The sequence below is a fragment of the Ictidomys tridecemlineatus genome, chromosome 16 (genome assembly GCF_052094955.1).
Source record: "Ictidomys tridecemlineatus isolate mIctTri1 chromosome 16, mIctTri1.hap1, whole genome shotgun sequence".
In the NCBI taxonomy this organism is placed as follows: Eukaryota; Metazoa; Chordata; class Mammalia; order Rodentia; family Sciuridae; genus Ictidomys; species Ictidomys tridecemlineatus.
In genome coordinates, this window is record NC_135492.1 from 5,161,269 (window position 1) to 5,174,527 (window position 13,259).

A 13,259-nucleotide genomic window follows, 5' to 3' on the forward strand; every position below is an offset into this window, starting at 1 on the left:
ATTGACATACTACCAAAATGCTATAGTTTAAATGCAACCCCTATTAAAATGTCAACGATATTTCACAAAGAAATAGAAAAAGCAATCATAAAATTCACTTGGAAAAACAAAAAGCCCAGAATATTCAAAACAATCCTTAGTGAAAAAAAGTGAAGGAGACAGCAGACATCACAAGATCTGATCTCAAATTATACTATAGTGCTACAAAAATGGCATGAGATTGGCACCAAAACAGGCAAAATGTCCAATGGAACAGAAAAGACATCACAAAGACAAAAATCACATAATACTGTCTTGTTAATCTAGACAAAGGCACCAACAACATACATTAAAAGAAAAGACAGCCTCTTAAACAAATGGTACTGAGAAAACTGGAAATATGCATGTGGCAGAATCAAATTGAACCCCTATCCCTATCCCTGCACAAAACATAACTCAAAGTACATCAAGGAACTAGGCATTAAACCAGACATCCTGTACCCACTAGAAGAAAATATAGGCCCAACTTTTCATCATCTTGGCTTAGGAACTGACTTCCTCAATAAGACTTCTAAATTGCAACAAATAAAACCAAGAATCAATAAATGGGAAGGATACAAAGTAAAAAGCTTTCTCACAGGAAAGAAAATTATCAAGAACATGAACAGAGAACCTACAAAATGGGAGAAAATCTTTACCACCTGCACCTCAGAACATTAGTCTTCTGGATATATAACGAATTCAAAACAAACCAGCACAGGAGGCTGAAAGAGGAGGAACAAGAGTTCAAATCCAGCTTCAGCAATGGTGAGGCACTGAGCAACTCTATGTCTAAATAAAATTCAAAACAGAGCTGGGTATGGGGCTCAGTGTTAGAAAACTAGCCTTGCAGGTGTAAGACCCTGTGTTTGATCTTCAGCATTACATAAAAATAAATAAATAAATAAATAATAAACAAGTAAATAAGTAAATTGTGTCCATCTACAACAACAACAAAAAAAAATAAAATAAAATAAAACATAGGGCTTGGGATGTGGCTCAGTGGTTGAATGCCCCCGAGTTGAATCCCCACTACTTGCTCCCATGAAAAAAAAAATCAAAAACTTAACACACACACACACACCCACACACACACACACACACAACCCAATATAGTTAATATTCTCTTCTAGTGGTCATAGGATGTGAATAAATGCGCAAAGGATCTGAAACTGGTTGTTCACAGAACAAGAAATACAATTGGTGAGCAAATATATTTTTTCAATGCTCAATATCCAACCAGCAGTGTATGAGGGTACCCTTTTTCCGCATCCTCACCAGCATTTGTTGTTGTTTGTCTTCATCATGGCTGCCATTCTTACTGAAGTGAGATAGTATCTTAGGGTAGTTTTAATTTGCCTTTCTATGATTGCTAGAGATGGTGAGCATTTTTTTATATATTTGTTGATTGATTGTATATCCTCTTATGAGAAGTGTCTGTTCAGGTCCTTGGCCCATTTGTTGATTGGTTTATGTGTGTGTGTGTGTGTGTGTGTGTGTGTGTGTGTGTTTGTGTGTGTTTAGCTTTTTGAGTTCTTTGTATACCCTAGAGATTAGAGCTGTATCTGATGTGTAAGGGGTAAAAATTTGTTCCCAGGATGTAGGCTCCCTATTCACCTCACATATTATTTCTCTTGCTGAGAAAAAACTTTTTAGTTTGAATTCATCCCAAATTAATTAATTAATTCTTGGGTTTAACTCTTGTGCTATAGGCATCTTATTAAGGAAGTTGGGGCCTAGCTCCACATGAGGAAGATTAGGGCCTACTTTTTCTTCCATTAGATGCAGAGTCTCTTGTTTAATTCCTAGACCCTTGATGCATTTTGAGTTAACTTTTGTGCATGGTGAGAGATAGGGATTCAATTTCATTTTGTTGCATATGGATTTCCAGTTTTCCCAACACCATTTGTTGAGGATGCTATATTTTCTCCAGTGCATGCTTTTAGTACCTTTGTCTAATATAATGTAGTTGTACTTTTGTGGGTTAGTCTCTGTGTCTTCTATCCTGTACCATTGGTCCACCAGCCTGTTTTGGTGCCAGTACCATGCTGTTTTTGTTACTATTGCTCTGTAGTATAGCTTAAGATCTGATATAGTGATACCATCTGTTTCACTCTTCCTGCTTAGAATTTCTTTTGCTATTCTGGGTCTCTTATATTTCCAGATGAATTTCATAATTGCTTTTTCTGTTTCTGTGAGGAATGTCATTGGGATTTTGATCAGAATTGCACTGCTGGTGAGATTGTAAATTTTTGCAGCCAATTTGGAAAGCAGTATGGAGATTCCTTGGAAAACTGGGAATGTAGCCACTATTTGACCCAGCTATTCCTCTTCTAGGACTATACCCAAAAGACCTAAAAACAGCATACTACAGGGACTCAGCAACATCAATGATATAGTAGCACAATTCACAATAACTAGACTGTAGAGCCAACCTAGATGCCCTTCAATGGATGAATGGATAAAAACGTGGCATATATACATGATGGAATATTACTCAGCACTAAAAAATAATAAGATCATGGCATTTGCAGGGAAAAGGATGGCATTAGAGCAGATTATGCTAAGTGAATTTAGCCAGTCCCCCCAAAACAAATGCCAAATGTCTTCTCTGATATAAGGGAGGTGACTCAAAATAGGGAAGAGAGAAAAAGCATGGGAAGAAGATTACCTATACACAGGGAAGAGGGGTGGGAGGAAAGGGAGGGAGAAAGGGAATTGCACGGATGGTGGAAGGAGAGCCTCATTGTTATACAAACCACATGTATGAAGATGTGAGATAAAAAGGAATAGTGCTACCTTAGATTAAGAAGAGAGAAGTGATGGAAGGGGAGAGGAGAGGTTGGAAAGATAGGAAGGATAGTAGAATGGAATAGACATTGTTATTATTGGTGTATATATGTGAATGCATGATCAATGTGAATCTACAACCTGTATACTCAGAAAAATGAGATATTGTATCTCATGTGGTTCAAATGTATGATATGTCAAGGTCATTGTACTGTCATGTGTAACTAACTGAAACAAATAAAAATAAAAAACCGAATTGTAGTGCAAAATAGTACATGTAAAATGGCATAAATTGATATAAACATACTTAATATTCAGAGGTAAAATTGTGCTTTAAATTTGTAATAAGGATTGTAGTGCATTCCACTGTTACCGTGCACTTAAAAAATTATACAATCAATAAAAAGTAGAAAAAAACACAAAAATGCTAAATTTCTCTAGAAATTAGAAAATTCAAATTAACATTACAATGATATTCCATTCTTGGTCCAGTCAAAATAGGAATTATCAAGAATACAAGTAACAATAAATGCTGGAGAGAATGTGAGAAAAAGTTACACTCATACTTTGCTAGTGAGACTGCAAATTGGTGCAAGTACTCTGGAAAACAGTATGGAGATTCCTCTGAGAATGTGGAATGGAAAAACCATTCAACCAGGTATCACCCCAGTTGAATCTTGATTTTATTTGTTGCAATTTATAAGTCTTGTTGAGGAAATCAGTTCCTAAGTTGACATGATGGAGAGTTGGGCATATATATATATATATATATATATATATATATATATATATATCTCCAAGGGACTTTAAATCAATTAAATCAATATACTACAGTGACACAGCCACATCAATGTCTACAGCAGCCCAATTCACAATAGTTAAGCTAAGGAAACAACCTAGGTGAGCTTCAACAGATGAAAGGTTAGAGAAAATGGGGTACATATACACAATGGAGTAGTTCTTATCCATAAAGAAGAATGAAATTTATGGCACTTGCTGGTAAATGGATGGAACTTGAGACTATTATACTTAGTGAAATAAGCCAATACCAAAAAAACCAAAGGCCAAAAGTTCTCTCTGATCCTAAAAAGAATTAGATGTAGCCCATGTATGTAAAAAATACACTCTACCGTCATACATATTTAAAAAATAAAATAAAACCTGGTGCTGAAAAAAAATTAAAAATAAGAACAGCGATAAAAAGCTTTAACCTAACGCACACGTTTAGTAATGGAAAGAGATGGCTAAAATTCAATGGTCTGGACACACTAAATCAAGACTAGAAATAAGTGAAGAAACTCTTACAGAATTATGCGAGTTTGAGATCTTCATTTTTGCAGGTTCTCAGCCTAAGTATCTCCCATATATTTGCAGACACCATATTATTGACAAGTATGGAGGAACCACCACAGAAAATGCATTCCAGATACTCTACTGCCTATATCACTATTTCACTAACATGACTCCACTCTCACAACACTGACAAAGAAAATTGTTACTTAACAGTGCAAGCTATCACCATTCAGGAGTCACAGATAAGACATAGGAAACTACAATAGAGACACCATTTGGAAAATAATTCAATATCACACATTTAATCAATAGCGTAAGACACATCATCCAGGGAAACTGTTTCCTAAGCAGACACTCAAATAAATGTGGAAAAGATATATATCCTTGAAGATGTACAAATTTCAATATATAAATATAAGAAAGATGAAAAGCAAAATAGCATGACTGTTTTATAGTTAATTACCCTAGAAACTATTTCCAAAGATAATGCAATATAAAATATGCCTGAATAAAATTCAAAAAAATGTTAAAATAGTGAATTATTTCAAAGATGAAGCAAAGAAAAACTGAGTAGATTAAGGAAAACAATGCAGGGCATGAAAAAACAATTCAATACAGATTCTGAAAAAGAATCAATTAGAAATATTGAAAATAAAGAGTTCAATACCTCAAATAAATATATCCAGTTGAAGTTAGACCCATAGACTAGATCAAGTGAAAGAAAAAAATACCAGAGCTTGAAGTTGATGATGAAATATCACATTCAGACAATATCAACAACAATCAAAATAACTGTAAACAAATTACAAAACCACTAGACACAATTCATAGACTACTTTTATGAATCACTGGTACACATAATGGAGAAGAGGTACAGGCTACAGGCAATGAAAGCTTTCTATAATAATGGCCAAAGCAAATATAAACATATCAGAAAAATATTAGATTTCTGAGTAGAAATTTTAAGGCCCAGGAAATGGTATATTTCAAACCCCAAATAAAAATGTTAAAAAAGAAACAAAGACAATAATTGTAAAATGGATGGAAAGGGTGGTCATCATGTTAAGGTGAAAAAATCAGAAACAAAACCCCAATTATCACATTCTCTCCCTAACATGTGGAATCTGGGAAGAAAATAAGAATGACTAGAAAATGATGGAGGGAACATTAAGGAAGAGGGAAGGTAACCGGGGATGAAAAAGAGAGTAGAGGGAAAAAGAGGAGAGTGGTCCGGATTCAAGTATTGTATATGTGTGTATAGAAATATCACTGTGAAATTCACTAATGTAGGCACTCAATAGGAGCTGATATTAACAGTTGACAAGAACACCTGGTTTTATAACAAGTCCAATCTGCTATCATGTGACCATATACAAAACAGAATGTATAATTTAAAAATATTCTTACTTCTGCAAAGACATAAAATTTCAGGGCCAAAATTTATGTAAAATTTCTTCAGACAATATCATTTAGATGATAAATTTCTTATAGTTAATTATTAAGATATCCTGGATTCTATATGAGCAAGAAAGATATAAAAAATATGAATGGAATTTGAACATTTATTTTTTTCCACTCTTCTTTTGTGATCAAACATTCTTACTCTTATTTACACAGAGCATGAACACCAAGAGTAACTCATTTTTTTAAGTCTTACCTGGATTGAAATTTACTGATGTTCTAGATTGTGCTTTCATGTATTGAAGTATTAAGTTCCTGTTTCTATATTCAAAAAAAGCAATAAAATTGGTATTTTAACACTCATATGAAAACACTGACCAAATATAATTCAATACTTTATAATGTTTTAGATCTAGTATCAGAACTTTTTCATATGCTCTCCTAATCTGTATGCCCTATAAACATTTTGTTAACTTGAAAATTATTTGTACAATGTTTGTTTTTTTCTGTTTTGTGAGATGGTATTTCATGATCTTAAATACCTGGGCTCAAGCAATTGTCCTGCCTCAGGCTCTTAAGTAGCTGGGGTAATTGCATGTGTCACTGCACTGATAGCTTGAAGTGAAAGAAGAAAAAAGGTGAAATGATCATTAATTGAGAACAGGAGAGGTAAATATATTAACTAGTGTAGCTTAAACTCAGAAAATGCCCTGTCTCTGTAAAAAATAGTTTTCTGTTCTTGCACAACTTCTTTCTCTTAGGCTTAAGGCCTTTTAAAAAATAAGGGTTGTATCACTTTACTTCACCAGGTTGTTATGGAGATTTACTAAGATAATATTGAAACATGTTAAGCAAAATAGTAAAATAATGGCATACTTAACTACTTACAATCTCAGCTAGAATTAATGTGCATTTTTCATAGGTTCTAATATTCAAAAGTTAAAATTATTTTAAAAAGTGCTTGAGTCCTAATTTTCATGATCAATTGGGCTCTTCTTTGTGCTTTATAACTCAAAGCAAATCAACAATTAATTTATAAGTATTTATAAATGTCTCCTTAAATTAGAGAATATAATCATCCCCTTCTGTGAGACTAATCAATAATAACAAAGGTAAGAAATTAACAAATGCCAAAAACTTGGACTACTACTATTTCTTCTCTACCTAGTTGAACAGAATCAGCAGATAAGTGTAGCTACATTTCCATGTTGATCTCCAACTGACTTGGAACACAAAATTTTCTTTAACACAATGGATACTGAGGAGTCATGATGGGGCTTAGCTCTCTTAGATTCAATGAATCTGCTTAATCTATTCCTTTTGAGGCAGACCTTAATAAATGATGAAAACTTTCGGCAGCGATTCTAACAGCTTGGAAATTTCCATTACTTGGGAAAACTACTAGAAGTGCCAATCTAAATCGGCACTCACCATGGAAAACAGTGATGTGGAACCCCCTGCAGTCAAAGAAAATCTATTTCAAGGGATGGAAGGATTTGGGGCACAGATCTGTTAGCCAAGATGACAGAAAACTCTGATCTCTTCCAGAGATTACTTGAAGCTTTACTTGAAGCTTTCTAATAGATTTGAATGATTTTAATTTTATGACAGAAAAGACAAAGTCCTAAAAGGATAATGCACCAGAAAGGGCAAGGCTAATATGGGGATTCCACGTAAGGTTCCTAAAAGGGGGACAGGGTCAGAGTGCTTAGTATTTGTTGGCCAAAGCTAGAGGCCAAGATGTCAAAGCAGAGTGCTTCTGCTTGGAAACAACTGTTGAATAAAAAAGCATGAGTGCATGAGAACTAAAAAGAGTGTTGAGTCTAAGTGTGGGTTATTATGAAGACTCAGGGATTGGATAAGTCAGGATATTTTGAAATAAAAGCTCTTCACTACCAGACTGCAGGGCCAGGTCTGGCAGAAACACCACAGCAACAGAACTGACAGAGACAAAGGAACAATTTAAAAATCTATTTATTCCCCTCCATCTGACTACAGAATTATCTTCCTTACACTTCAAGGATATCATTAGGTCCTTGATAAATTAAAGGGGGATGGTAGAATAGCTAACTTCAGCTAAACAGGGAATTTCAAGACTCAAATAGCAAACTATAAAATCATAGGTGTGATACTATCTTTCCCTATGAGGCGGGGTTATGCTTGAAATGAATTGGATAATGCTGGAAACCCTAAGGATAAAGGTTTACAAAGTCCTAAGATATTAGCTAGTGGTATATCTCAGTGGTAGGAAAATTTCCCAGCATGCATGAGAAGAAAGAGAAAGGAGAGGGGAAGAGAGAGGAGAGAACAAACCTTGAAGGTGACTCATGCACACATCACTACTTATTTTTTTTAAATAACTAATCCATTTTAATTATGTATATATGACTGTAGAGTGCAATTTGATTCATTGGACACAACTGCAACAACTTTCATTTCTGATTTTACAGGATGTACCATTGCATCATATATGCAGTCATACCTGTACCAAGGTAATAATGTCTATCTCACTCCACCATCTTTCTTGCCTCCATTACCCCTCCATCCTTCTCTTTGCTTAATCAAAGTATCATCACTGCTTCTTGGCTAGACTTTGAAGGGTTTCTGACTAAAGAACTGTCCTAACTCACTACAGTTCCATACATAGTAATGCTATGAAATCTCACCTCATATATAAGATGCAACAGCTGTAACTATTGTGGATATACATCTAATGTTGATTAGTATTGTAATGTAAATACTTACGCAGTATTTCCACTAGCAATGGCATAAGACAAGGCAATCTCTCCACAATTATCTGAAGCAGACACATTAACACCACTTTGAAGAAGCAGCTCAGCTATGTGTGTTGATTTATGTTGCACAGCCAACATGAGGGCTGTTCTAAAATAAGAGAGATAACTTCAAATTTAGGTATTTTAATAAGTTTGTTTAAAAAGCCATTGTAATATATTTTACCAATTTGACATCTAGCTTTACATACACTAACAGACAAATACATCTTGGAAGATCAAATCTTTATCTTTCTAAATCATTTTTAAGTCTAAAAGGAAAACAAACACATAAAAAAAATCACGTGTCCCAAAAGGGGAGAGTTACAATCTTAAAATCCTTCAATGAACATTAATTATGATGAGGTCATTCATCTGGAGTTAGCAAAGATTTCAATGAATTAAGCTCCATTTCTTTCTTAGAGTGATGTAATATATTGTAACTCACAGTCATCCAAAGGTCAAGGAGTAAAAAAGGTATTTGCAGGTATAACATAATAACAGTAGCACTGGTGATAATAATAATAATTGTTGCTTCAGTCATTCACTCTGAGAAGCATTTGCCAGGCATTGAAATCAATGCTACATGCATAATCTTGCAACCAGATTTCAAGCATACGTTACACTCTTTTTCATTATAAATGTTCAGGATTTGTTAAGACTAATTAGACGTCACTTAGGAAAAATCTGAAATCAATATTCTACAAATTAAGTAATTTAAAGAAAATAGTCATATAAAGGAAAAATAATTCTCAATGTCTATCTATACTCAACACAGCATTTCCAAAAGAAAACTATACCAGGAGAAGATGAGATATTGCAGAAAATTTAAAAAGTTCAATACTGAATAAAAGCACAAACTAAAGTCTATATTTTACAAAACTAACATGAAAACTCTAGCTAACACAAGATTATGTGATCAACAAAATCAAATAGTAATCATCAGCCAATAATTATAAGGGCATGTGAATCATACTACATACTCTTATTTGTGTTGCTCAGTTTGAATAATTGCTTTTCTCTTTAATTTTAGTTTATGTTCATAAATTTCACTCTATTCCAATGATTATTTCATTCCCATTAATTTAATATTTTTAACTTGAATGATTTTACTACAATATTAACCTTTTACCAAAAAATATAAAGTACTATACCTTCCCTTATCATCAACTTCATGTATGTTTGCTTTGTTCTTAATAAAAAATTCTACCATCATCTTTCTGTTTTTCTTTATGGCGAGTAAAAGTGGTGTTTGGCCACTCTGAAAAACAACAAATATAGTTTATTCAAAAAATTACTACTTTTCAACTGAAGTTAACCTTACAAAACACTATATGAACATAAGCATATAATAATAATGTAAATTAAGAGTAGCCACTCTCTTCTCTTCCCATTCTGCTTCCATACGTGCTGCTCTTTCATTTTGAGATGCCTCTCTTCTGCCTAGAGTGGCCACATGAACTCCAGCATTTCTAAAACTGCTTCATACATTTACTGTTTCCATGGATCTTTGCCGCTGTCAAGCATTCATCCTGGCATCTTGGAGTTATGTAACATGAACCCTCCTCAACCAAGAGCATCTTTAGGACATAAAATGTATTTTATATTCCAATAGACCCATTCCCTAATACATATTAGTAAAGAATATAAGTATTATATTTCACTAACAAGCCAAATTCTCAACTCACTAGTAGGGTGTATAAATCATATTCTGAAGATCATCTACTTTTCCAGTAATACCAAGCCTCATAGAAAAGATTCCTTGTTTTACTGTTAAGAGAAAATTTACACAACTGTGAATTGTATGTCCAGTATTACAGAAATAGCTTTTCCATTGCTTAACACCTACTTGACACTGATTTTTTATTGGAGATATTCACATGTGAACAATTGAAGTTTCAGGAATATATTTCTGAGAGCTTTCCAGCAACATGGAAGTTTTCTCCATGTTATACAAGTCCACTTGATTCTTTTTTATTTATGAAATTAGAATCCCAGATTCCAATGTAAGAAATTTCTGCTTAAAATTGATAGAGTCTGAGTAAACTATGTTGCTTTTTCATAATTGTTCCTATGTCTTCTCTTATTATAAGTTGAAAGATATTTATCTTACATGTCAGAAAGTTCAATACAAAAATATATTATTTTATGCAATTGGAGAAAAATTTTCCAACTAATCCACTGAGAGGGATTAACAAAGAGAAATAACCAACTCAAAAAAAATTAGCACAGAGCTGGGATTATGGCTCAGTGGTAGAGCACTCACCTAGCACATGTGAGGCCCTGGGTTTGATCCTCAGCAGCACATAAAATAAATAAAATCAATGTATTGTGTCCAATAAGAATTAAAATATAAATATTTTTAAAAACTCCAAACAAACAAAAAAAACCACCCAGTCAATAACTGAGCAAAAGAACTAAAAAGAAATTTCTCAAAAGAAACACAAATGTCCCAACTATATATAAAAAAGTCTTCTACATCTCTAGCAATTATGTTAATGCAAATAAAAACTACACTAAAACTTTATCTTACTCCAGCCACAATGGTAATTATCAAGAACACAAACAGTAATATATACTGGTAAGAATGTGGGGCTGGGGATGTGGCTCAAGCGGTAGCATGCTCGCCAGGCATGCGTGTGGCCCGGGTTCGATCCTCAGGACCACAGACAAAGGTGTTGTGTCCGTTGAAAACGAAAAAATTAATAATAATAAATATTCATTCATTCTCTCTCTCTCTCTCTCTCTCTCTCTCTCTCTCTCTCTCTCATTCTCTCTCTCTCTCTCTCTCTCTCTCTCTCTCTCTCTCTCTCTCTCCCTGGTTAAAAAAAAAAAAACAATGTGGGGGTAAGGGACACGTTTACACTGTTGGTGGGACTACATACTAATAAAACCACCCTGGAAAACAGTTTGGAGATTTCCCAAAATCTAAGAAGGGAACCACAACATGAAACAGCTATCCTATGTCTCAGTATTTTCCCAAAATTAGTAAAACAAAATTTTACGTGTAACTGTATATAAATACAGTCACATGTGTGTTTACAGTAGCACAATTCACAACAGGTAAATTATAAAATTAACCCAAATACCTGTGAATGGATGAAAGGATTAAGAAATTCTGGTGCACATACATACAATGGAGTATTACTCAGCCATAAAAATACATTATGTCATTTGTTGGTAAATGAGTTGGTATCCAAGAATATCATGCTAAGTGAAATAAGTCAAATAAGAAACTCAAAGGTAAAATGTTTCATATGTGGAAGATGGAGTTAATTAAAGAAAAAGAAATGAAGAACAGAATATCAAAAGATGTAAAGAAGATCGTTAGTGTAGAAAAAGAAGATTGAGAGGCACAGAGATAATGAAAAAGGGAAGGCAATGAAGAAGGAAATCTTTAAAATTCGTGTTATATGCATATATAAATATACCACAGGTAATTGCACCCTTATGTATAAGTAAAAAGAATCAACCAAATATAAATAAATAGACAGGTGAAAGGAGGTCCAGGAGAATAGGAGGGGGAGAATGGAGGAGGAGGGGTAGACAGATGGAAAAGAGGGAATCAATGACTCAACTGGAATTCCATGCATGTAAGATTTTGGGGGAATTAATTCAACTACTATGTAAAACTATAACTCATTGAAAATGTATTCTCACTTGTAACGACAATCCTGGTAACATAATGCTTGGTTATTTTCCAAAATTCTTTTTATTCTCATCCACTTTAATTGCTACTTAAAGTTACTTATAATTTTAGGCAAAATTTAATTCAGAAATTTTGTGTATCATCAAGATTTATACTGATCTACACAGAGTACTTGTAGCATCATGAAAGGCACTAAACATTTGCATTTTTAAGGAACAAAGCGGAAGACTGATACATAGTACAGCTGGCAAGGTCCATGAGTTATCTACTTCTAGTAATAATTTATATATTCTAGCAATGAGTGACCTAATCAGCCTTTCAAAAATTCCAGCGGAAACATTATTTTTATAGTATATATAGAGAAAACTATTTAACTTCCAAATTCTAAATTCAAACAATTAATCCCATATGAAAGAGATTCATAATATATTATGTAGTCCATATTCTTGTATATCAGTAGAAAACACCATGAAATCTTTATCACACTATATTAAAAAAGAGGAGTTGTAACCTCATTTATAGAGGCAAAGTAGGTGATTGGAGTAAGTGCTGCAGTTGCCAGAAGCAAACTGAAGAACATGTGTGCCCAGCATGTGGGAGGCAAACCCTGCACACCACACCACACAGTACTATGGCTCAAGGGGACCGCATCATGTTCCTTCACAGAAGCTTGAAGTTCAGATTTCTGCATGAGTCTCTTGAATTCTAAGTGTGGATTCAACTGATGGAGGCAAACTAAATACACACATGAGCTACAAAAGGAGGAGGAAGAATACGAGGAGAACTTCCAACATTTGCTAGTATTTTAATAAAAAGAAAATTTGTTTATGATCAGTATTTTTTAACATGCATTACTGTTAATTTTAAGAAAAATTTAAAATATTTTGAAAATTATAGTGATTGATGTATATACCGTGTTTTTGGCTTCAATATCTGCGTTGAATAAAAGCAGTTTTGTTGCTATTAATGTGTTCCTATAAAAGATAACATAGTGGAGTGGAGTTTCACCCTTGTTGTTGTGAACATTTGGATTGGCACCATGTTCTAGAAGAATAATTGCACATTCCTCTTCCTCATATTGTAGGGCCTGTTGGTTTTAACCAAGAAATAGATTGTTAATTTTGGAAATCCAAGAAAAATATTTCACGTTTTACTCATTAGTTATAACTAAATGGCATTAACCAATTTTTCTTCTAAGCATTTCATCAAATTCATTTCCTGCAAAACCACTGGTATATCTACCTTCATCAATGGTGTGTTGCCATCACTGTCACACAAATTGACATTACATTTCCTCTTCACTAGAAGAGCCACCGCTGCTGGTCTGCCATAGGCAC